At 38.0% G+C, this 25,071-nt stretch overlaps 1 long non-coding RNA gene across 1 annotated transcript in view; it reads right to left on the reverse strand.

Moving 5' to 3' along the window:
• Positions 1-458: 458 nt before the first annotated feature.
• The window catches only part of LOC128628451 (uncharacterized), a 35,638-nt gene continuing 11,025 nt past the window's right edge, over positions 459-25,071 (reverse strand). The window contains exons 2-3 of the long non-coding RNA XR_008392859.1: positions 12,376-12,417; positions 459-909 (exon numbers count right to left, since the gene is read on the reverse strand). This is a non-coding gene — a long non-coding RNA (uncharacterized LOC128628451). The remainder of the gene's footprint in view (positions 910-12,375; positions 12,418-25,071) is intronic.

Genomic DNA, 25,071 nt, shown 5'->3' on the forward strand with positions numbered 1-25,071 from the left:
ATTGGAAACTCATTTTTGTTAATGTGATGTACACTGGTCTCGCTAGGAGGGATCTTTATTCAGACATCCCCACAATCTCGTTTGTCTGCCTAGACAAGCTAATCTGATTGTAATCATGTTACTTATCTTTTAATTTCTTTTGAAGCCAATGTACATCAGAAGTGGCATTCAGCTGGGAATCACACAGGTAAAATTGATTTTTATCACATTTAAATGTTTCAGGGCCTGGGCCTTTGTTTTTAGATATTCGGACTTAAACCACTTGGGTGGAAGTCCAACAGAGAAACCACAGCTTAAATTCAATGAAAAAATATTAGAAGACTCTAATAATGCCAACATAATCATAGTAAGGTCCCCGTGATTTTGATCCTTTTTGATTTTTTTAAAGAATGAATTGACCGTAGATAATCGTTAACAAATGCACACACATTTTATTACAGTACTAGAGAAGCTATTGTTGTTCAGACAATGCTTGGTCTCCTTCTTCCTTTTGAATAGGCTCCAATTACAATATCAAAAACAAATACAAGGAAAAACAACAATAGTACATTTTATTTCTAAACTGGATTCATGGAAAATACTGATAAGAGCAGCAATGAATAGGCAGTACATTTTCAATGGAGCACGCAAAGTGAATATTTTACTTTGATAGCCATTGGATAAACAGGAAAAATAATAATCATAAGAATAAAAATGATTTTATGTAATTCATGATCTTGTACAAACTACTGGATCTGTCAAAGTTCTGAGGAAGCTTCAGTTTCAGGATACCAAATTAGCTGATCTCCCAAAGTCCCGTCCTCAGGAACTGAGTGCCGTCAGCATTTCCCCATGGTGAGGTGGGCCCGCTGGAGAGGTCCGGGTAGGAGCCAGGAGGAGAGGGGCCAGCCATGCGTTGGAAAGCAGAATCTAAAACCAGTATGACAATCTTTGAGTGGAAGACATTACAGCAGATGGCTGAGCTTGGAGAGGGTAGCCAGTCATAGCATTTTAAAAACTAAAAGTTGGAAATAACTACCATCATTACAGGAAGAGATGGATGCAATATATAACATTAATGGAACTATTTTCAAAAATGTATAGTGAGATAAAGATCTACAGAGAAATATGCATGTATGTACACATTTATACACATAAAATGAGCTAGAGAGATAGACTTCAAGAACAAAATAAAAAGTGGAAAAAGCAAGTTTCATTTTCATTTGATTTTTTTAAATCCCGTTCTCTAAACCAAAGTTGTAACAAATAAGCATACATGTATATGACATATCAGCACAGGTATGGAGTCTCGAAGGAACACAGACGTATCTGATCACAATTACAAGCTCAGGTGTCCACAGTAAGTTTCACTGGGCTAACATCCAAGTCTTTCCAGTGGCTTTAGGATGAAGCTGTTTCTTTGAATTTTCTAACTCTGAAAGGCCACCTGCGTTCCTTGGCTCAGGGTTCCTTCCTTCACTTTAACATCCAACAGCACAGCACCTTCTAGCTCTTTTTTGATCTTTAATCTCCTTCCCTACTTACAAGCATCTTATGATCCCAGTGAATCCACCAGAATAATCTTTTTATCTCAAGATCCTTAATCTAAGCACATCTGTAAAGTATCTTTTGTCTTGTCAAGTAACATATTGACAGGCTTTGGAGATTAGGAAGTGAACCTCTTGGGATGGTGATATTGTTCTGTCCACCCCCTGCTTCCTGAAGTTTCATAGATCTGCCCCAGATTCCAAGTACAGGTACCCTATTCCAAGGTTCCCAGAAGTCTCACTCCATTAGGACATCAACACAAAGCCCACTATCTCATCAGTTCAAAAACTCCAAATCTTGTCTTCTTCATCATCTAAATTAAGTATGAATGGAGCTCTGGCCATTCTTTATCTTGGGTACAATTATTCTCCCTGTGCGAACCCGTGGAACTAAAAAAAAATCCAAAACAAAACAAATGACCTGCTCCCAAAATACAGGAAAATGTATAGTTAGAAACTCAACTGTGAAACAAATTCCCACAGGCAGTGAGGGGACAGCTGTATTTAAAAAGTTACAAACATATTTGTTCAAAAAATGTGGAAAAATTAAAGGGAAAAAGAAGTCGCTGGTATCAAACAATTTCACAATTCAGCTGGGAGAATTCCATTCTGTTTAGGAGACCTGAGAATAATCCTCTGTGATTCTAGACCCATGGCTCCATCTCTAGCCAATTAGTATTATTACCTGTTTCCTACTAGTAAAATGTGGGGGGTCTGATACCAACTAAGTACCCTTTGCCACAAAAGCCAACATATTGAAGTTCTAAAAATTAGTATGTTGGCATCTTTTTTTAACCTTTTTTCTTCTGCCTACTAGGTTGGCTTTAAAAAAGCTCACATGGTTCCAGTTAGCAGAATTTCCTAGTTTGGTTATAATTTTTGTAAATATATTAACTTGATGAATGACAAACATGAGAGGTGCTTAAAATTTTAAAACAGAAACATTTTTGTTTTACCACATCAATAAAAAACATTTTTTTTACTTAAGGAGCAGTTATCCCATTGATCATCGTAGAGACTGTAATCAAGGTGACTATAGGTCTGGTTGCCTGTCACTTCAAAAGCCAGTACTCAAGAGACAGGTGCTGCTGTAAAGGAAAGAGGTTTATCTGGGTACCAGTCACCCTAAAAGATGGGAGACTCATGTGTCAAAATCCATCTTAACATCTCAGTGCAGGCACAGGCTTTATAGGGAGGGATAAGGGAATAGAACAAGGAGATCAAGGGCAGAGTGCTGAAAAGTTTTCTAAGTGCAAACACAGTTCATTCTCATAAGGCAAGTGACGGTCCGGAGTGCGTCATCCTGGTTTAGTCATCCCGGCTACACATCATCCTGACTCCATAGCTGAAGGTCAGCAAATCTCTTGGAGCTGGGATGCCACTCCACCATCTTGGATAATGGGTCACATGAGAGTTCTGCCGTCTTGGAACTGGGCAGGGTGGTGGGCTGAGTGTGCCCTTTAGGTCATGTGCAGTGTGTTGCTGCTGTGAGGCACTGCCCCAGTTGGCTTCTCTGTGCAGCTGGCTCTGATTGGGATGGCTCTGGTTCTGAAGGTCATGAACTGGGGTCCAAGGGTGACCTTTCTGAGTTATAGGGTGTTTGCAAGATCTAAGCTTCAGAAAGCTGCAGGATATCCCTGCAAATCTAGGGACTTTTAATGGAAGATGCATGTGCCTGTAAAGATAGGGATTCTTAGTTGCCAGATACTGAGTTTGAATGCATTCCTTCCTAATGTGGGAAAGAACAAAGATTGAAAGTGCATTATGGTTAAATCTGAATGGGTAAAACTATGCAGAAGGTCTGCGGAATGTTTTAAAGATGTGTCAAAAGGTTGTAAATGTTTGAAATCTGAAGGAAAAGAAAGCTCAGTTGCCTTTTTTTTTTATGGGAACGTGATTTGAATTTTGCTCTGTTTCTGATCAGAAATCCTTTGTAACTGAAGACCTAGGAAAGGTTGCTTGTAACTGGTTGGGGAGAATGCCTTTGTGACTTGGGACCCAGGAAGGGTCATTCAGGCCTAATGAGTATTTTGGTCTGAAGCAAAAGAGCAAGTCTCTGCCCAGAGACCAGCCCTGAAAGGGCACATCTATGCCAGGTGGTCAATGGAGGCTCTGGTGGGGCTGAGAGAGTGTCTCGAATAGGATTTAAAAGGGCATGTCTCCGCCAGGAGACCAGGGGATGCACTGGCACAAGAGAATGCCTCTACTTCTGGATTGTTCTTCTGGAACTCTGCCTCTGTTTTGAATTTTGCTCTGTATCTTCTCTGAGAATAAATTGATGTTTCCCGGAGGAAGTTAAAACTTCACACTATGTAGAAAAGTGAATAGAGAAAGTACAGGACATGGAAAATGCAATCTTAGTGGATATCGGAAGGACAATGATTTTCCTTCACACTTGGTATTTTTCTCCCTACCTGATCCCTTCAGAATTTGGAATTCTGAAGGAATGAGTGATGACATAAGGTTTATTTGCATAACTAAGATTCTGACTGGAATGTCATGTCCAAAGGAGGCAGGTCTGGTGACCCAGAGAGCCTTGAGGAACTGGGATTAACTTGCAAAGCTCATGGAAGCCCACGAAAAAAGGCCTGGTACCTTGGTCATTTGTATCGTTCGTGGCAGTCTTCCTAGGGAAGGAGTGACCGTTGCTTTCCTGAAAGATGGCTAAAAAGGAACTTGAAGGCACAATGGAAGCCTCAAAGACTTGAATGAAACAACGGGTACAGGTGAGGGCTAATGGCAGGTGTGTGGCTCAGCTTCTGTGCCCTCACAGGCACACTAAAGAGTTTTCTTGTGTGAGTTCCGGCAAAGTGGACTTAAGGATCATCTATGACCCGTGGCTGCTCTTGGTGTGTTTATGCAAATGAACAGGCAAAATTAAAACTGAACTCAATGTAGTCCTTTAATGACAATGAAGGTGACCTTAAGGAGAAAAATCATGTTTCAAGGAAAATCACAAGGCCCAGTGTTGAACATTGGATGAGTGCAGCTGTCTTGGAAGTTGGTTTTCATTTGGAACTTAAAATTGAGTGTGTAACATCATCAAAGATGCTCAATGTATAGGCATGAAGGACCTATTAATTTTTCACTGCTAAACATTATTTCCACAAAAGCCTTGCAACTGGATGTCTCCCCAAAAGGCAGTTTCACAAACTTGGAGACTGGTTTGTGGGTTGTGTATGGATTAACATGTGTGTTCTTCCTTCTGTTTTCATAGGGTGAAAGCCTATGACCCCATTACCTGAGTGACTGGTTAAAGAGCCCATCTTCATCACTGCCCGTTGAAAGTCAAGTTTGGCTGAACTAAGTGGTTGGGTTGGTGAAGGATTGGGGCTGTCTGTGGGCTTCACTTAAAACCCATTTTCCTTTTTTGCACTAATGGCTCAGACAAAAAGGGCCCAGGAATCTGAAAGGGGGGAAATCCTAAAATATTCCCCTCAGCCTAAGCTAAATATAGTGGGGCAAAGAAGCTTCAGACAGGTGCAGCATGCCTTGCACACCTTACCCCAGATAAGCCGTTTTTTCTTAATGTGGAACTTTGAAGAATTGATCCCTGCCTTTGTCATTTAGTGGTTATGTTTTAATTGTGCCTTCTGACCCTCTTGCCAAATCTGTCACCTCCAGTGTGTGGCAAGGTTGCCAACTATCCAGTAATGCCAACCTTTTGACATAGAACCGGCTGCTTCCTGGAGATAGCCCCCTGACCAGAACTCAGCAAGGTCCTTCCCCTTATGGGAAGGCCACCCTCCACGACACAGGTCCCCCTCTTTTAGGGACACCTGGACCCAAGGGTAGGTAGGACAATAGCCATGTCCAGCAAGAAGCAGCTGCAAGAAGATAATGAGACCATAGCCCATTGTCCTTTGTAAGATTATAAAGGGTTTTATCTGGATGGAGAGAATTATAATGGTGTGCTGAGCTGAAAGTTCCCCAAAATGGAAAAAAAAAAAAAAAACAAAGCTATCACCTGAGCAATGCGGGCAGCAGAGCAGGGCCACTGAGAGCTACTTTGCCTATCTGAAGGGATTGGCCAGTGTTTTAATAACATTAAACAGCTGTGTCTCTTCTTGGAGCCAGGGAGATGGGCGTGCTGCTAACCAGTGATGCAAGGTAGCTGGCAGGTCTTCCAGGGTCTGCAAGAGCAGCCTGGAGGCAACTCCTGTGTCATGGGGCCATGCTCCTTGGACTAATAATAGCAGCCAAGAAAGGCAGAAGAAACCAGACTACTGGCAGGTGTAACCCAGTGTGGGAGGAGTTGGAAATGGGGTTAGGCAGGAAGATCTTCCTGGGGATTTAAGTAAAGGTGTGGCGCCCATGTTGGGGCTTAACCAGGTTGTTTGGGAGTGGAGATGGGGCTCTCTTGTGGCTTAGAGAGCAGGAAAGCAGGATGTAGTAGCTATGTGGAGCTCTCTCTCCTGGACACCTGGTTTGAAAGAATGCAGAAGGACTTCCCCTGGCCCACCATGAGGAAGTGCCACATGGTTTGGGATTAAGAACAGGAGCCTAGCCGAGCCACAGACTTCTGTTTTCTTTTCCTGAAATATAGTGTCCCTGACTGGCCTAGTTTGGCAAGCCGAGGCAGAACTGTGTGTGTGTGGGTGGGGGTGGGGGGTGTTTTAAAGGGACTTTGGGATTTAATGGTAACATTCCACCATTATTTAGAATCTGTATAACTTTTGAATAAAAAGTTCCTTTTCTTTCTACCAAATTCTGTCATTGAGAGCACAATTCTTATGGGCAGTGAGCAAAAAGAACAATAGAATAACAAGACCTCCAGGAGGGGAGCATTTTCTGCAATAGTGGCTGTGGCCACTGACCAGCAACCTGAACCCACTGCGCAGGATCAGCTGTGCAGGGGCAGGGTGGCGGTGCTCCAACACGGTCTGTAGCTGCCCATTGCGTAGGCTGGCCCTGGGGTTTTCCAGGTGGTGCAGGCCAAGGTCAGCCCCCACCTGCGTTTTGCCCAGGACATCCTGCCTGAGCTGCAAAGCAACCTGATATGGCTGCTACGTGTGCTGGGTTTGGGGATTACCAGGTAAAGCTAAACTGTGAATCTAATCTGGTTGCCACTCAGGTTTACTAATACCCGCGTTTGCTTGTTTGATAGGGTTTAGGAGCTAAGACCAGCCATTCTTAGGAAAAGCAGCTTGGGTGGGCCCATGAGTTGGATGGAGTAGAGCCCCTGTGGATCTCCAAGGTGGGTCACACGGTGTTAGCCAGGTTGATGGAGTCTAGATATGGTACCAGCCTGCTGGCTCTGTGGGGAGAGGACTCAGCAAAGAGACAATGGCCTCTGCTTGCCCTCATGTGAGACACTTCAATCCCTCTCGATAACCCTTCATGCTGCCACCACAGTGCTGGAGCTCAGAGGTAGCAAGTCTCAGTAGGTGAGTCCATGTGTGGGTTCCCCAAGAGGAACTGCTTAGGGCTCCAGCAGCCTCCTCTACCGACTCAATCCTTGTTGGTTCTCACAGCCAGAACTTGTAAGGACTTATCTTCTTGATACTGCAATCTTGGACTGGTGGGCCTGGTATGGCTCTGGGACGCCTTGTTTCTGAGCTCTCCCTCCCAAATTTTTATCCCTGTGGATGTAGGGCTAGCCTGTTCCACATTGCACTCCTCCCACCAGTCTGGTTGGATGTGGTTTCTTCCAGTCTGTAGTAGTTAAACTTCCTTTCAGCTAGATTTTGTACTTGTCAGGTGTCCATTAAACTCGATTTCTGATGTTCCTGTTGATGGTTGTTCTATAGTTTAGCTGTAATTTTGATGTGGTTGTGTGAAGAGGTGAGCCAGGTCTGCCTGTGTCGCCATCTTGACTGAAAGCCAGCTCCTAAGATTCTTATACAAACATGCTCTTGATCAATAAGCCACATATTGCCAGAGTCAGCATTTATGGAAAGAATGTCAAAAGAATGTTGGTGGGGGTTACATTTCCCTGTTGTGAAAGCTCCTTTGAATCAGGAATTCAGGAATGGTTTAACTGGGAGATTCTAGCATGGGGTGGCACAGGAATTTACAGTCAAGATACTGAGAGCACAGTCATCTGCAGGCTTGGCCTGGCCTGGGGGTGCACCTCACGATGGCTGACTCAAACCACAGGCAAGTCGGTGCTGTTTCTTGCCACGTCATTTTATCAACAGGCTGCTAGATAAGGTGGCTGGCTCCCCACTGAGTGAGCAAACCGAGAGAGGAGGAAGGTGGATGTAGCAAGTTTTTCAACCTCATCCACATTCTATCGGTCACTCAGACCAATCCCAATGTAATTTGTGAGTAGACAACACACGGGAATAAATAACAGAAGCTGAGTCTCATTGGGTGCCATCTCGGAACAAGGTGGAATCTATGGGAAAATGTACTAGTTAGAAACTCTGTTGTGAAACAAATTCTCACAGACAGTGAGGGAAAAACCTCCATAATCTACAGATGAGTTGAAATAATCGGTGAAAAAAGTACTTTGATCTTCTCTCCTGAAATTATCCTTACATTTGCCTTGGGGAAGAAGGCTGAGAAGTATGCAGACAACATCATGAAAAACAGAGTATCGCTGACATGTAAACTTAAACGCTGAAATAGATCTAAATGCCTAAAATCATTTGCTCCATATCTAGTGTCTGTGACCTTGATACAGCAATGTGTCAACTGTCTATTTACAGAATTAATCTTGCAAAAGTGGGCACAGCTACTAAAGAGACATTTCAACACATTTTTCAAAACTGCATTGTTTGCATGGGAATTTAGCCAGTACTTCAAAATCCCCTTGGCTCTAAATTTATCATTATGCAAGCATAATTGAAGGGAAAAATAGGAGGTCAGCTAACCTTTTCTCTAAGCAGAACTGTTAGGGTAGTATTCAAAATAGATGAATAATTATTTGGATTTCTGCTCCAAATCTTGCCTTTTTTTTCTGGTAGGAACAGCGACCTATGGTGATACCCTCAGGCTAATGTTGTTCTTGCATTGTAACAAGTATATTTATTTAGCTTTTTCAGAAGCATTAAGTAAAAGTAAGTTATGCATGGGACTGAAAACCAGAGTATGGTTAATTAAAGAAGAACTCTTATGCTCTACTTTATCCAAAGGCTTATGATCTGATTTTAGCACTGTTCCTTTTTAGAAAGAATAAAAATAATAAAGAACAACTGTTGGCATTATTCAGAAGATACACATTTAACAATTATGTATGTAGCACTTAATTTTGCCTAATATCGTGCTGGACACTGTGGAGGAAATGTATGCAATAATACAGGATCCTTAACCTCAAGGAGCTCATCCCGAAGGGTCCTGATGTCTGTGGAAGTTTAGAGATAATTCCTCAGCCCTCTAGCTCTCTGGGTTCCCCATGGCAGATCCAGGCATAATAAAAGTCAGAAGAGATTGAAAATATTAACTTTATTTGTGCCCACCCAGGTGCAGATTTCTCAGTAAGTGTGGATGAGAGGACAGCCCTGGGATGTATAACCAAAGTGAGCTGGACGCCGTTTACTGCATTTCTAGCTTCTGCATCTCTGACCCCACCCCCTCCAATAATTCACCACTGATTGCCCACAGACTAACTTTGACAAAACAGATGCTTATCCAATACAACAGCAAAGGCTGTTTATCCTGAGGGATTAATATGCACTTTATCTCCTTATCTGAAGGTCTCAAGATAAACCTAGAGCTACACTGCAGCTTCCCCTTCTGTGGCAGGCTCTCGTTTACCCTAAATAGTCCTGGAATGCACCAGCTATCTGATATGATACCCAGTCTCCTTCATTAGCTCGTCTCAGCCTCTGAGCACTGCTAGTGGTGCGCAACTGGTGATTTTGCAGTCACTGAAATGTACGAACAAACTTTCAAACAAATGGGTGAGAAGATTTTGGGGGGGGCCCAATACCTCATTCAATGTGACTTCATTCCTTTATATCTAGTTATAGAAAAAAAAAAGGAAACAAATTGTAACACAAGAGCTCCAGAGAAACTTTTAGAGTGTGTTAGAGTGTGTATTAAACAGTTGCTTTGAAACATAGGAAACATGAAATGGGAATGAATTAAATTGATACTGTTTCATTTCACTAATGAGCAAATATTTAAACAACTTTATTTGCCACCTGGATGGCTGCCAAATTCCTCTAATGCAAGCTCCTCCAATAAAGAGATGCCATCCCCTTGCTTATTAAAGTTGTATTTTTTCACATACCTGCTGTCTTGCATGTTTTTGGTGAGAAGTATAAGCACATTAAAATAAGTAGGTCAAGGGTCAACTAACCTTTAAATATTTTGGGTTACCACATGGGCATATGAATTAATTAGATCAACATACAATTATTGAAACCCACATTCATATGTGGAAGGAAGCTGATGTAGCAAAAAGGAAACCGAAATATTCTTTTTTTATTGTTGTCCAATTAGAGTATGTATTAACTTTGTCCATGGGTTCTTTATACCTGTTCTTTGACTTAACCCTTCCCCTTCTTTCTCCCCTTAGCCCCCTCCCCCTTCCCTCTGATTCTAATGACTTTAATAACATTAATATGCAATCACAGTTTTTAACAGTACAGAGAACTAACAGACTGAGCTAAGAATACCTGCACTTCTAGCAAGAGTCTCTTGGCTTCTAATTTTAGTATTGCCAAAATTTAACAAAAACACAGAATTGATTACAAATATGCGCACTTGCCTACACACGTATACAAGCACAAAAACACATACACTTGGATTTGTTGTTTTTAGAAATCAGCTGTCTTTTATTCCAGAATCTGTGATCAACACCGATAGAAAGAACAGATGACATCCATACTTAGCACTTCTAAAAAATAATCAGAGGTATCAAAGGTGGGGTAAAAGGCAGAAAACTGTATTTGAACAACAATTCAAAAATATTTAGCACACACAAAAAGAAAGGGGTATTACAATGAAGTCAGGCTTTTTGATGCCAGTGGTTAAACAATTTTTGGTCAATTGTACTAGTCACAGTGAAGACCAGCCATGTCACAGTTCTCTGCTACACTGGCTCAGTGATAATTCGCTCTGCTATTTCCAAAGCAAACTGCAGGTTTTTGGTGCCAGCAGGCTGTCCTCAAGGACTTGCTGATGTGTAGCAAAAATATTTCAGTGTGAAAAAATTACTCCTTAGTGCATATATTTGCAAACTGCTGAATTTCTAGATGATTCTATGTTCAAGGACTATTTTTGATCTTGTAGATCTGGTGCGGAAATGTCTCTAAAGAATTAACACTTGTTTTTCTTTCCTTTTTGTTTTTTTTTTCTTTTTTATTCACATCATGACAAACCTTGTAGAAACAAAAAGCTGCTGGGGTAGCAAGTTTTTATTTTGCATAGTAATTTGTTATTTCGAACCCAAACCTCCCAGTTTCATGCTTACACAATAGTAAAAAGAAGTCAAATGAAATGCAGATCAATATGAAACTCAAATACTCTACTTAATGCTTTCACTTACTACACTTGAATTGCCAAAAGAATGGAAAACACAGTTTTAACACTGCTGTTAATTATGTTTTTCTTGTCAGAAACACTTTTGCCATTACCTGAAAGTTGTAAAGAATTGTTTTATTTCATCAGGAATCTTCTGTATAATTTAATTACTGCTTACTTCTGTTTTATCTTCATCTACTTTAACAAAATCTAGCAACCAAGCAAATACTTTTCTTAATATTTCTGTTGAAAGTACACTAAACTGAAGTTCATTTAGTTTCCATTTTAAAGTTTAAAAGACTAAATTTATTTTTATTTATAATTTATAGAGATTAAATTTTTTTGTTTTGTGATCTCTATTACTGGGAATATGCTTTTACATATCTAATTATACATGCTAATAAACTTTTGATTTACATACATAATAAACCATAATGTGAATACATTTATAAAAGTGAAATTAATATAATGGATAACTGTGACTGTTATATAATTTGTGTTTACACTCTAACCATGCCCTAGAAAAGTTTCTACTATTCATGGGTGAGGTGTACTGAAAGTAGTGAGAGGACAATATTGAGAAGACTATCGAGAAAATGAACAAGACATTTTTGCTTTTTTATGTGAAATCCAGTGTCTTAATATTTTTTTAATTTTTGCTTTTTGTGTGTGAAATTCAGTATCTTATGAGGGAATACACATTTAAACAAATAATTACAATAAAAAATACTAAGTATTATGGCTTCTTTAAAGATTTTATTTATTTATTTTTAGAGGGGAAGGGAAAGAGAGAGGGAGAGAAATATCAAGGTATGGTTACCTCTTGTGCATCCCCTGCTGGGAACTGGCCTGCAACCCAGGCCTGTGCCCTGACTGGGAATCGAACTGCCATCCTTTGGTTCACAGGCCCGTGCTCAATCCACTGAGATACACCAGCCAGGGCTATTTATGAGTATTTTTTAAATAAAGTCAATATATTTTCTTCTGTTATCAGGCACTTAAGATCTATTCATGATATAATCTTCTGATGCCTCTGAATCACAGGCCCCCCAAAATCAAGAATTTCATTAATGAGTTTTTATTACTATCCTTTTCAAGCACATCGGGTGCAGCAATAATTACCCAATTCTTCACCATTTGCACCACTACTATTTTCATTTAAAAGACCAGAGTATTACTTTTGCCACCAAAGTCACTTAAGTTTGAGACCCTGAAGTCGTAGTGTTAATAGTAAATCACGTAAGCCCCCATACTGACTATCTAAACTACATTTGCTTGGATTTCTATCCCAAATACTTAATTACAATTGGATAACTAGCAAATATCTATTTTACTTTTCAATATGAGAATGCATGCAGTACTTCAAAAACTAAAGCAGTAATTTCAACTGGTGTGCCACAGGAATATTTAAATCACGCGATACCTTAGTACTTACTCAGGAGCAGTTACCAGTTTTCCCTTAGTTGACAGTATTTCCCTGTCAAATAAAAAAATGACAACAATCAACATAACAGCAGTTGTCCATCTCGAATGCCCTGTCTTGAAACATAAGTACATAGGCTACATAATAGAGTTGCATCTTATTGGTCACATCACGTAGCAAGGCTGCATCTGGTTAGTTAATTTTTGGTAACGGAAAGGCTTGTTGTATTATACAAGGATAGGCACCTGATTTTTTAAAAAGTCACTTTGGAGCAAAAAGGGTAGGTAACTACTACTATTATTATTTTTTGTTCTATAAATTGATCAAAATTATACCTATTTTTTCAGATCAGCAAAATATTTTTCGATGTGCCTCAGAATTTTAATGATTAGCCTATGTGCACCATGAGCTGAAAAAGGTTGAAAATCGCTGCATCAAAGTGACATTACTGACCTACCATCTGCCTTGTGAATTTTTCCTAGTGGTGAGAATAGATTTGCACTGATCCATATACACCTGACCTCTTTTATGACAAAGAGCATGCATTTCAGAGACAGCTGGCCAAAGTTAGGGGCATGCTCTGTGGTTATGGTAGAGGGCACGGTTAACTGACCCACATGGGGACTAAACCGTGGCCTTAGCAGTAATATAGTGTAATTAGTTGAACTTGGTAGTCACGAACAGCTCTACTGAAAACCAACAATATGTTCAGACATCCACTGTAAATGTACTTTTTCTTCAGTGTGTCTCTAGAGTTTCTTTATGTCAAAATTTGTTCTTTGGTTCTTTCTCATTTTTAGTGAGAGGTCTCACTGTTTTTCTTTTCCTCTATTTTACTCTAGTTATTTTTTTTATCTTTCATCCGGCTTTATGATGCCCATATCACTCTGGGCCCCTAGTTATTCCAACCACTCAGATTATGTAGAATGGGTCACATAAATCACTTAGTGGGGGATGAGGAGAGAAATAGACTTTGAAGTGAAACTTTTCTTACTAAAGAACATTAATACAATTATCTCATGAAATTAATTTGTTCTTTCAGTTATTATGAGAGTGGGGTAGTTGTGGTGACAAACACCAAAGATTTTCTGCCGTCACATAACTGCCCACAGTGTTAGGCTTGTGGTCATTTAGAGTCGGGAAAACCCTCAGGGTACCTGTAGGCCACTGAAATCCAAAGAGACTAAATAATTTTTCAACATTACAAAATCTGGTTAATAGCAGAGATGAGTTTTACATTATTGAAGCAACAAGCTAAGCTACTATAATAGATGTTAAAATAAAGTTGAATTCATATTTGCATTATTACAATGACTAAGAAAACAATGAATATTATTGGACAAGTAGCAGTCTCTACTGTAGTAGAATTCAAATTATTTATTACAAAGTAAGGAGTCTTTATACAACAATAACCTTACAATTTGAATAGCATGCTATGGGTAAAACTATTATCATATAACATTATTTAAATTTCACATCAGAACCATATATTTATGGTCACTGTGCATGGCTTTTGCTCACATCTTTTATAGACTCTTCATAGTATTCTTTATGTTAGAAAAAGTAAAAAATTTAATGTACATGTAGTAGACATACTATGTTAAAGATATGGTAAATATTTAAAAGTCCAATGCTTGGGAAAAATTAAGAAAATTAAATAGTGGTAAAACATTGACATGAGTCTAAACCTTTGCTGAATCAAATTACTGTATTATTACATTTAAAACCCTATAAATTAATTTCAATACTTATTTTTAAATTAATTTATACCACTGAATAGTATTTAAAATAAATTTATTCATCTCACTGGCCTAGTTATAGTACCTGAAATATATGAAACAATTTAGTTGTGCAAATAAATTTTTGCATTAATATTGAATAAATGAATGAGTGAGTGAGCAAATCAACATTTTCCCCAAGAACAATTTTATGTCATAACTAATGTGATCCATTCAGAGTAAATATATTCATGGTGTTTGTTAAATTAAATGTGTAAGTTCTGCCTGATGTGGTTACCTACATAGCCTTTTGTCTTTTAGATCATTATAAACAATTCTCAGCCTGACTTTGTATTAAGAATTTGGTAAAGGACTGTTACCAAAAAAAAAAAAAAAAAAACTCTTACATTTCAATGACAACAAAAAATAACCCATTGTAAAATGGGCCCAAGACTTTAACAGATATCTCACCAAATAAAATATATAAATGGCAATTAAGAATATGAAAAAATGATTCACCTATGTCATCAGAGACCATCTAGTTAAAACAATGAGTTGCTACTTCATACCTATTACAATATCCCAAATCTACAACACTAACAACACCAAATTCTGATGAGCACGTGGAGAAAAAGAAATATTATTTTTGCTAGCAGCATTGAAAATGGCACAGCTACTTTGGAAGACAGTTTGATGGTTTTTTGAATATTAAATATATTTTTACCATATGAGCCAGCAATTATACTCCTTGGTATTTATGCCACAGAGTTGAAAGCATGCCCACACATGGATATTTATAGTAGTGTTACTCATAATTGCCAAAACTTGGAAGCAATCCAGATGGTTTTCATTAGATGAATCGGTCAATAAACTGTGGCACATTCAGACTATAAAACATTATTCAGAGCTAACTCTAAATGAGCTACCAAGCCGTGAAAATACATGGGAGAACTTTAAATGCATGTTATTAAGAGAAAGAAGCTAATCTGAAAAGTCTACCTACTTTATAATTCCAACTATATGACATTCTGTAATATGCAAACTATGGAGACACTGAAAAGATCAGTGGTTATTAGAAGCTGGGTGGAGATATCAATGAATAGGTAGAGCACAGATTTTTAGACATTAAAAATAATCTGCATGATAATATAATGTTGAGTACATGTTATTAAACATTCATCCAAACCCCACTGCTCAAAAAAAAGCATTTGGTAATCAGAATATGTATGAATGTCCGAAGACTTGCTGGTCTTCTTTTTAGCCAGCTACTTAAAATGCCCCCATTTTTTATATCAGAACATTATAGAATGAGTCATACAAATGTTCTTTTATACATATCGATAAAATATCCTGCCATTTGCTATCTCTACACCCAGGAAGGAGTACTGAGTATCAGTAGACTCCAGAAACTTTTTTTGTCCTCTGGCTCACTACTTATATAACATAATGTAATACATTTGCTCACCTCCCAAAGCCATTTCCTACTTTTTCCTTTTTATTTCTTGAGCCTCCTGTCATCTGTCTTCCTGGCTTATAAAAATGTATCCCAAAGATTTTTCCAATTAAATGCCATGGGAGTTTTTTTTAAGAAGTTCTCACTTTCTTTCTTAGTTTTTAGGTGGGAGGTGAACAAAAAAAAAAAAAAGAGAGAGAGAAGACTGCTGGAGACAATGGGATGTACTGTACTGCTGGCCTGACTAAAGTCTAGGATTATTTCTTTGTTTCCTTCTCCGTTTGAAAAGCTTGGCCTAAAGCCAGGACTACGATTCTTTTGCTTCATCCTCCAGCCAGGCCTCGGGCCAGCTGACTGGCTGGCACCACACCCTTAGGAACAAGGAATTCTTCTCTTTTTAGGGTTTAGCTGTTATTGCCCGGGCATGTCATTCAGTATGATAGTTTCTCTGCTTTCTAAAAATACAACCCACTTTTAGAAGAACTGCCTCTATTCTTTTCAAACTATTGACAACCATAGGACATTGTAAGTGGAGATTTTGAAATATAAAATGTTTTTGTTAAAGTACATGCTATATAATCTAGTGTGAACACTAAGGATACGTTAAAATATATAACAGATGACTTGGCAAAGCGGGAGAATGGAGACATCTGTAATAGTGTTAGCAATAAAAATAAAGTTAAACATATATGCATACATTTATATATATATATAAAACACATGATTTTATTGTAAGATTTCTAAGTGTAATAACATACTTCTTGTCTTACAAATTCAATTTTAAGAGCATTTTTCCAAGGTCTGGTTATAATAAAGTACCTCTTCACTAGTGCTTGTTTCTATTAGCTATAATAAACTGGTGACATCAGTATTTATCTGTTTCTTGAGTTTATATTGTAAAACAAATTTAGAACTATAGGGTGATTTTACTTTCTATTTTTTTAATTGGCTGCAAATGTCAAGCATCTAATTGAAGAATAAGTTACAAAGTTTAACATTTCTATCAATCTGTTCCTTGACATATACTGAAAGCATACAAATGAAAATTACTTTTGTTAAGATGGCATGCATAATTGCATTAGCATCTTTCTGTATGAACCAATTTTTCATGGCTCTATGAAATTTCTATGTAAAATTTCTCCCAAAAAATTTTGGGAGAAATTTTAGCCAAATCAGCCAAAATATAATCAAATTTCACAAATTAAAGAATATATATGCTCAAAAACATGCAAAATTAGTAAAATTCATTTTTAATTGAAAAGATAAATAAAAAAAGAAAAAAGAAAGGCACAGGATGCCATTTGGGAAAAGAGAAGGCTTTAGTAAAAGACAGGACACTTTCTTTGAACATTTGAAAAGCTGTTCTGTGGAAGGGTCTTTTATTATGAAGGGCAACAGAGTAGACACAGAAGTATTAGAGATAGCAATCACAGGGACATTGATTACATTTATTGGGAGGGCTTTTAATAGGGGTTAGTGAGCTGCCTTCTGAGTTTGGAAGGTTCCTGTCAGGGACAGTATCTGATAGTCTTTTTTTTAATTAATTTAATTTAATGTTTTTGTTATTGTTCAAGTACAGTGGTCTCCATTTTCCCACCACCACTTGCCCCCACCTAGGACATACAGAATGCCATTGTATTGAGGTTTATACTCAGCAAGCCAATCACGCCAAGAAAACAAAACAATGACCAAGAAAGCAAAACAAAAGAAGTTTAATTTGCCGTGCATCCTCAGTCACATCTGCTGTGTACGAAATTCTCTTCCCGTCCAGCCTGAAATCCTCCTACGTAGTTATAACTTAAAAAAAGAGAAAAAACTAAAATATCACTACCATAGATATCTCTTTCTAAATCTATGCCATTACCATGTTAGAATGTACAAGATTATCAGAACTAGTGACATAGATACGAGTGGTTTTCAGAGGGGATACTGCCCACTAAGGATAAGACAGTAAAACCCAAGGATGAGAACACAGCCATAGGAAAAATGCTGTTGGCAGAAAGGGTGGGAGATTAGCTTAAAAAAAAAAAAACAGTTCCCCTTGGACGGTGTTGCCCAGGGCATTAAGAGTCCTGGTTCATTTACATCCACATGAACTCACTCTTTTATCAAATGTATGTTGAACCCTTATTATGTGTGAGATATCCTTCCAGGTTCAGAGAAAAGTGCAACAAACATGGTAGACAAAGCCATCCACGTGGCGCTTACAGTCTGCTAAGGAATTCCTACAAATAAAATCTAAAACAAAACACTGAGATGTTATTCAGAATTGAAAAGATCTCATCAAACTCTTCCAAAAGTTAAGAGATAAAAATAAAGTTATATACATATTTAAAGTGATCCACCTTGCTTTACCAATAAATGGCCCTAGAAACTTAGATGAACAATTCTATCTTGCTTGTTCTATTGATTGGACTATATTTACTGTAGGTACTTTTATCTCAGAGAAAAGTATCTAGAACAGTACTCATCCATTTTAATTCTGTGACAACTCGTGTATATTTCTGTACTTTTCGAATAGGTAATTGAATAAATTAAAAAAACACAGTGTCACATGTATAGAGTAAAAAGTATCCCTCTCAGCTGTATCTCGAACCCACCCACTCCCCTGCTATCTCTAAAGGTACAGGAACCATTATTATTAAACTTTTTGTGTTTATGAAGCAAATATTAGTATAACAGTTTATATATTTTAATCTAAAAGATAGAATAATAGTCACACTATTCTGAACTTCACCTTTTTTCCCACTGAATATAATTTAGCAGTCCTTCTATATCAGTACATAGCCCCTCATTGATTTTTCATAGCTATATGGACAATTTTGTGGGGAAACACAATTTGTTTACATAGTTGTATTTTGATAAAAATCTGTTTTATTTATCATATATTTGTTTTGCCAAATAATGTTGAGTAAGTAACATTTTTATGCATGGTTTTCATAGTAGAAGAGTATTTATAGAATGTATTCCTAGAAGCAGAATTGTTTTATTAAAGTGGATAGGAATCTGCAGGTTTGATTAATTTTGCTCAAGTAACTTCCACAGAGACTGCACCAATTTACCCTCCTACATTCAATGCATGAATTTTATCTCCTAGTTCAGGAGTGTGTTGGTATACTTTTGGATTTTTGCTAATATAATAGGTAAAAATGGTGTCTCGGGCTGATTTAGTTTGGATTCATGCATGGTCAAACTGCTTTTAGAAGTCTTTATTCTGGAAGGACAGTTTGGCTGGATATAAAACTTTGGTACATGCTCTTTCTCTTAAGTACAGTATAATATATGTTTCTTCCTTATTTCAGTGGTTGGCTTTTGCTAGGAAAATAAGGCAGCTCTTAATTTCCCCTTAAATAAATTCTATCTTTAAATTACTTATTTTATTAGGATGTATTTTGATGTTGACCATAGCAGGACATTTTTTTTCCTCACATGACCTAACAATAACGTTTTTAAATTTCATTGTATTTTCATTGAAATGTATGGTGAGTTTCATGTTCACACACTTCTATAATTTATTTTTATATACTTTATTGATTATGTTATTACATTGTCCCATTTTCCCCCTTCACTCCACTCCACCCTGCACCCCCCTTCCCACCCACATTCCCCCTCTTTAGTTCATGTCCATGTGCCATACTTATACATTCTTTAGCTTCTACATTTCCCATACTATTCTTACCCTCCCCTGTCTATTTTCTACCTACCATCTATGCTACTTATCCTCTGTACCTTCTCCCCCCTCTCTCCTCCTCCCACTCTCTTGTTGCTAACCCTCCATGTGACCTCCATTTCTGTGGCTCTGCTCCTGTTTTAGTTGTCCGCTTAGTTTGCTTTTGTTTTAGGTGTGGTTGTTAATAACTGTGAGTTTGCTGTCCTTTCACTGTTCATATTTTTTGTCTTCTTTTTCTTAGATAAGTCTCTTTAACATTTCATATAATAAGGGCTTGGAGATGATGAACTCCTTTAACTTGACCTTATCTGGGAAGCACTTTATCTGTCCTTCCATTCTAAATGAAAGCTTTGCTGGATAGAACAATCTTGGAATTAGGTCCCGCCCTTTCATGACTTGGAATCCATCTTTCCAGATCCTTCTTGCCTGTAAGGTCTCTTTTGAGAATCAGCTGACAGTCTTATGGGCACTTCTTTGTAGGTAACCGTCTCCTTTTCTCTTGCCGCTTTTAAGATTCTCTCCTTATCTTTCATCTTGGATAATGTAATTATGATTTGCCTTGGTGGGTCCAACTTCTTTGGGACTCTCTGAGCCTTCTGGACTTCCTGGAAGTCTATTTCCTTTGCCAGAATGAGGAAGTTCTCCTTTATTATTTGTTCGAATTACTTTTCCACTTGTTGCTCTTCCTCTTCTCCTTCTGGTACCCCTATAATTCGGATGTTGGAATGTTGAAAGGTGTCCTGGAGATTCCTAAGCCTCTCCTCATTTATTTTTATTCTTTTTTCTTCATTCTTTTCTGTTTGCTCATTTTTTTCTTCTTTCTGGTCCACTCCATTGATTTGAGTCCCAGTTTTCTTTCCATCACTATTTGTTCCCTGTGTATTTTCCTTCATTTCACTTAGCATAGCCTTCATTTATTTCATCTAATTTGCTACCAAATTCAACCAAGTCTGTGAGCATCCTGATCACCAGTGTTTTGAACTATGAATCTGATAGGTTGGTTATGTGTTTGTCCCTTAGTTGTATTTGTTCTGAAGCTTTGATATATTCTTTCATTTGGGCCATTTTTTTTGTCTTGATACATCTGTTACATAGTGAGGGGCAGAGCCTTAGGTGTTCACCAGGGCAGGGCAACCCAGTCACTGGGTTGTGACCCTGTATGTGGCAGTGGGATCCAAGAGGGGACCATGGCGCTTGCTCCACTCTCTGCCAGATTTTGGTCCCTTCCCCCGCTTCCCACAAGCAAACTGGGCCCTTCTGGTGTTGATTCCTGGTGGGGGGGCTTGTGTACGTTCTAGGACCCTGTGGGTCTCTCTAACAAACTCTCCTGTAAGGCTGGGAATTTCCCCCACTGCCTCAACCCCCTCAGGTGTTTTCAATTGGTGTTTTGAGGCTTTATTTCCCTGCATTGGAGCCCTGGGTTGCACGGTCTGTCTCACTTCTCAGTTTGACTGGGTTTGTCTGCACATGAATGGGACCGCTCGGCTCACCAGCCTCCTTGTGTGCTGCACCCCTCCACCATCCGCTGCCCCCATGGGTTCACCAGCTGCCTCCTTGCTCACCCGGGGTCCCCCAGCCACTGCTTTGCCTTGACTCTTGTCTGCTCGGACACCTGACTCCACCCCACCTACTGGTCTGGATGAATGTGTTTACTTTAACTCCTTGGTTGTCAAACTTCCCTACAGTTCAATTTTCTGTCAGTTCTGGTTGTTTTTTGTTTCTAAATTGTTGTTGTCCTTATTTTGGTTGTGCGAGGAGGCACGGTGTGTCTACCTACACCTCCATCTTGGCTGGCACTCCTGATATACCTTCTATACTTTAAATACACTAATCATTAAGTTGCATAATCTTTGTTTTTCTTCTTTCGGTACCATATACTTGTTTATATTGAGCCTCTTCTAGTCATCTTCTATAATTATCATTTTTCTCTCTCTATTTCTGTTTTTCTCATTTTTATTTTTTTTACCTGCATTCTGGTTCCCCTTCACGCTCCTAAATCCTCCTTTATTTTTATAATGATATTTATTTTATAATTTTTTATTCTGATTTTACTGCTCTTGTTTCATTTCATGCTGTAATCTAGCATCGCTCTTCTGAGATTTTGCATTTCCTTATATTTGTTTTTCAAACAGGTGAGTGCTTTATTCTTTTCTTAAAAATCATTAGGTAAATGTTAGTTTATAATTTTTATCTACTTTCTCAAAACAATGAATTTGGATTTAATTGCTTTAGCTTTTTAAACATTCTGTCTTCTTTACTTAACTTATTAATGTACCTTTGTTTTGACACAGTGCTTGCTGCTTTTCCCACCGCCCTTCATTGAGTGAGCTGTCTTTTTCTTGACTAGCACTTTGCCACAAGTTTTCCATAAATTGTATGGAAAGTAGACACCAGAGCTAACTTCCCAGCTTCACAAACCAAAGTTTTTCTTTGATTTGTGAAGGAGACATCTTACAGTGGAACTTTACTAAGTTTTGCATAGCTCTGCACCCTCTTTTCTGATTGTTTTGGGCCCAGGAGTGCTTTTCCTGCTGGCCTGCTCCACCGAGATTTCCACCACTAGTATTATTCGCAGAGGTTCAGATGTATAAGACTATGCCCTGACCTGCAGGGAGTATGTTTTGCTTTTCTGAGATCCTCTACCACTTGGTCCTTTTTCCACTCTTCCTTTTTTAAATTAGTTTACTTACTCCAGTTCAGTATTTTGCCTTATTTGAAATGTTATTTACAAACCCGTGAATTATATCTTCCAGTTGTCCTTGAAATGGATTTTTTTAATTGAATTCCTAGAAAGAAAGGACATAAATGAAAATTTATACACCTATGCTCCTTCTGATAGTCCCTCTATTGTTATTTTCATTTGAAAAGAAAAGAGCCTTGGCTGGTGTAGTTCAGTAGATTGAGTGCCAGCCTGCAAACCAAAAGGCTGCAGGTTCGATTCCCAGTCAGGGCACATGCCTGGATTGTGGGCCAGGTCCCCAGTGGGGGTCATGAGAGACAACCACACATTGATGTTTCTCCCCCTCTCTTTATCCTTCTCTTCCTCTCTCTCTAAAAAATAAATAAACAACATATTTTAAAAAATAAAAAATAAAAGGGTTAACTATAAAAAATTGGGATGAGGGAGAAACAGATTTGTCTATTGAATCTGCATTCTTCACAATGGAGGTAAGCACTGATTCAGACATCAAAAGTTTATTCTTTTATAATTTGTCATGATGATGTATAGAGAAAGATTGTTCTTGAAAAATTAAAAGCTATTTGAAAGGAAGATTGTACATGAAAAACACCAACATTTTTTTCTTTATTGTTACAAATCATACATACACCATGACAGCCAATGTAGGCCAGTATAATTGTTGGTACTTTTAATAATTTCAGTGCAATTCAGTTTGAAAACTCATACAATTTGACATTAAACTTCCCACAAAACTACACCATCCCTTGTTTTTTGTGTTTCACTAATTGCACCTGCAATCAAGCAATTCCTTGCTCAAGAGGTTAATTAGTTGCAACTGCCATTTTGCACCTGCAATTTTGTTGACCTTTTGAAAGTAACATGTATTTCTTTATTCACATTTGTAATTTGCTTAGGTAACCAAATAGTAGTTTTTTCCCCTTAAGTTTCCAAAGATGTTTTAGTGTTCCCAAGGTAAATTTGGAGATGAGCAATAGATTGGCAGTCAATAACTTAGTCAAAATGTTGAGTCCTTTTCCTTGTTAAATGAGCAAGTGATGACATCTTCAGAAAGAATTACCTTTACAAATGAATAAACCAAACAAACTTAGGGATCAATTTTAAAGTTTAGAAATATTTATTATATAAATTTTTATTTCAAAAAAGAATAATGTATCTCCTGAATTTTATGAATTGTGTCTAGTTTTGCCTTCACACGTGTCATGGAAGGTTCAAAGGTTTTTATTGAATAGATGATCTTTATGCAGCCTGATTGGTCACCTGCACATGAGAGACTCATTATTGGGGTTCCTGGATCCTTGAGATTTCTATCTTTTGCCAAATGATGTCTAAATTCAGGTCCCAGTAATTTGAAATGAAGTCAAAGAGACAAACCATTTAACCTGAGATGAAAACTAATGGTTGAAGATGAATTAACTCCCTAAATATTTAATTCCTTAAAGATATAAAACTCACTGGTCAGGATCAAAGGTAATCCTTTGACATACTATTGCTCAGCAGGGTTTGGAATACTAAAATTTTTTTAAATTTTTATAAAATACTTATTAAAAGTATAATTTAAAATAAAAATAACAATTAAATGACATCCCTAGTTTGTTCTGAAAAATATTTGAAACTTATGGTTTCTCTTCTACTTCGATATTTTTTAGTGTTGTTTAGTAGATGTTGAAATCCCACCAGCACAAACCTAAGAAAAAATATGAGCTTGTTAAAACTTTGAGAACTTTAGAAGTAATAAACTAACCAAAACAGACCAAATGTGTTGTCAACTGTGAGGCGAGATAAATTTGCTTGTACATTTCCTGTGTCTGTTACTCTCATTTATGAAGATGAATTTCCAAAGGAGAGGGGGAAATAGATTTATTACATGTTGTTCTCTGATCCTTCTTGTTTCATTATTTGCCAGGTCTATGGGCCTTAACCAAAAAAAAACATGTTTACTGAATTAGCGTTAGGTAGTTTGCTATTGTTCAAATTGAAGAAGCTCGTAAGAAATTGCCCCTGAGAAACGCAGCAATGTGTTAGCTATAAAGGTGTTAATGAAACTATGATTCACCAGGTTATATGTTGCTCTTTTAATAGGAATCATGGGGAAAACACGTCTGGATTTTTCCAGAGTAGTTGGGTTTTCTGTGAGCCAGAACTTCATTTCTGCCTTATGGATACTATAAATATCTTGATTTGATCGGTTTTCTTCTTCCTGTTGGTTTCCAAGGAGCTTAAAGCCAACATCATGACCAACATTGAAGATGTTTGACCTGTATCTTATGTGTTCACTAGATCATGCTCCTGTGTGTATTTTGTCTTTGCTCTTCATTTTCCTTAATTACTTATGGGATATTAAGAGATTTAAGTTACTTCTTTTTGAGGTAATGGTATTTAAAATTGAGTACTCAAGACCTCTATCTCCAACGGAACCTCAGTTTTAGAAATACCTTCAATCAAAAAAAAAAAAAAAGCATTGACTGTGACTTACTGGCCCTTTAATGTTTTCTAACAGTTTCTAACATTTTAAAGATTTTATTTATTATTTATTTTTAGAGAGGGAGAGAGTAAGAGAGGGAGAGAGTAAGACAGGGAGAGGAACATTGATGTGTGAGAGTAGCATCGGTTAGTTATGTCTTATGTGTGCCCCAAAGTGGGGTGGGAGCCTGCCCCACAACCCAGGCAGCCTGCCGACCAGGAACCAAACTGGTGACCCCTCACTTTATGGGATGATGCCCAACCTCAGAACCAGTGTGGCCAATCGAGCCACACCTCAGAGCTGGTTTCTAACATTTTTACAGCCAAATGGAAAAAATCATGTAAAGTGAGACTAGGAAGCTAAGGTGAAGACAGATGACAGTTTATTTGGGAAGCTCATGCTTCCTCCTCTTTCCTGCCGCAGGGCCTCCGCAGCAGGCGTGTGAGTTCCTCACATTCCACTGCCATGCTGACAGAGCTTTGATGTTCTTTTCTTGGTTTTATACTGTTATAGCATACATTTGTATATTCAAGATGAAATTATTTGATCTCAGAGAAAGTAAGCTTAAAACTTGCTTAGGGAGTGGCGAGTTTTCTTTTCCCAGGAGAGAGATAAAGGAACATTCAGTTAATGGTGTTTGTTCAAAAATAGTTTCACAAACAGGAATGTTACATGAGAAGATATCCTACTTGCATCCCTCCCTTG

The sequence above is a fragment of the Artibeus jamaicensis genome, unplaced genomic scaffold, assembly GCF_021234435.1.
Source record: "Artibeus jamaicensis isolate MK-2021 breed Jamaican fruit bat unplaced genomic scaffold, CSHL_Jam_final contig_76, whole genome shotgun sequence".
Classification (NCBI taxonomy): Eukaryota; Metazoa; Chordata; class Mammalia; order Chiroptera; family Phyllostomidae; genus Artibeus; species Artibeus jamaicensis.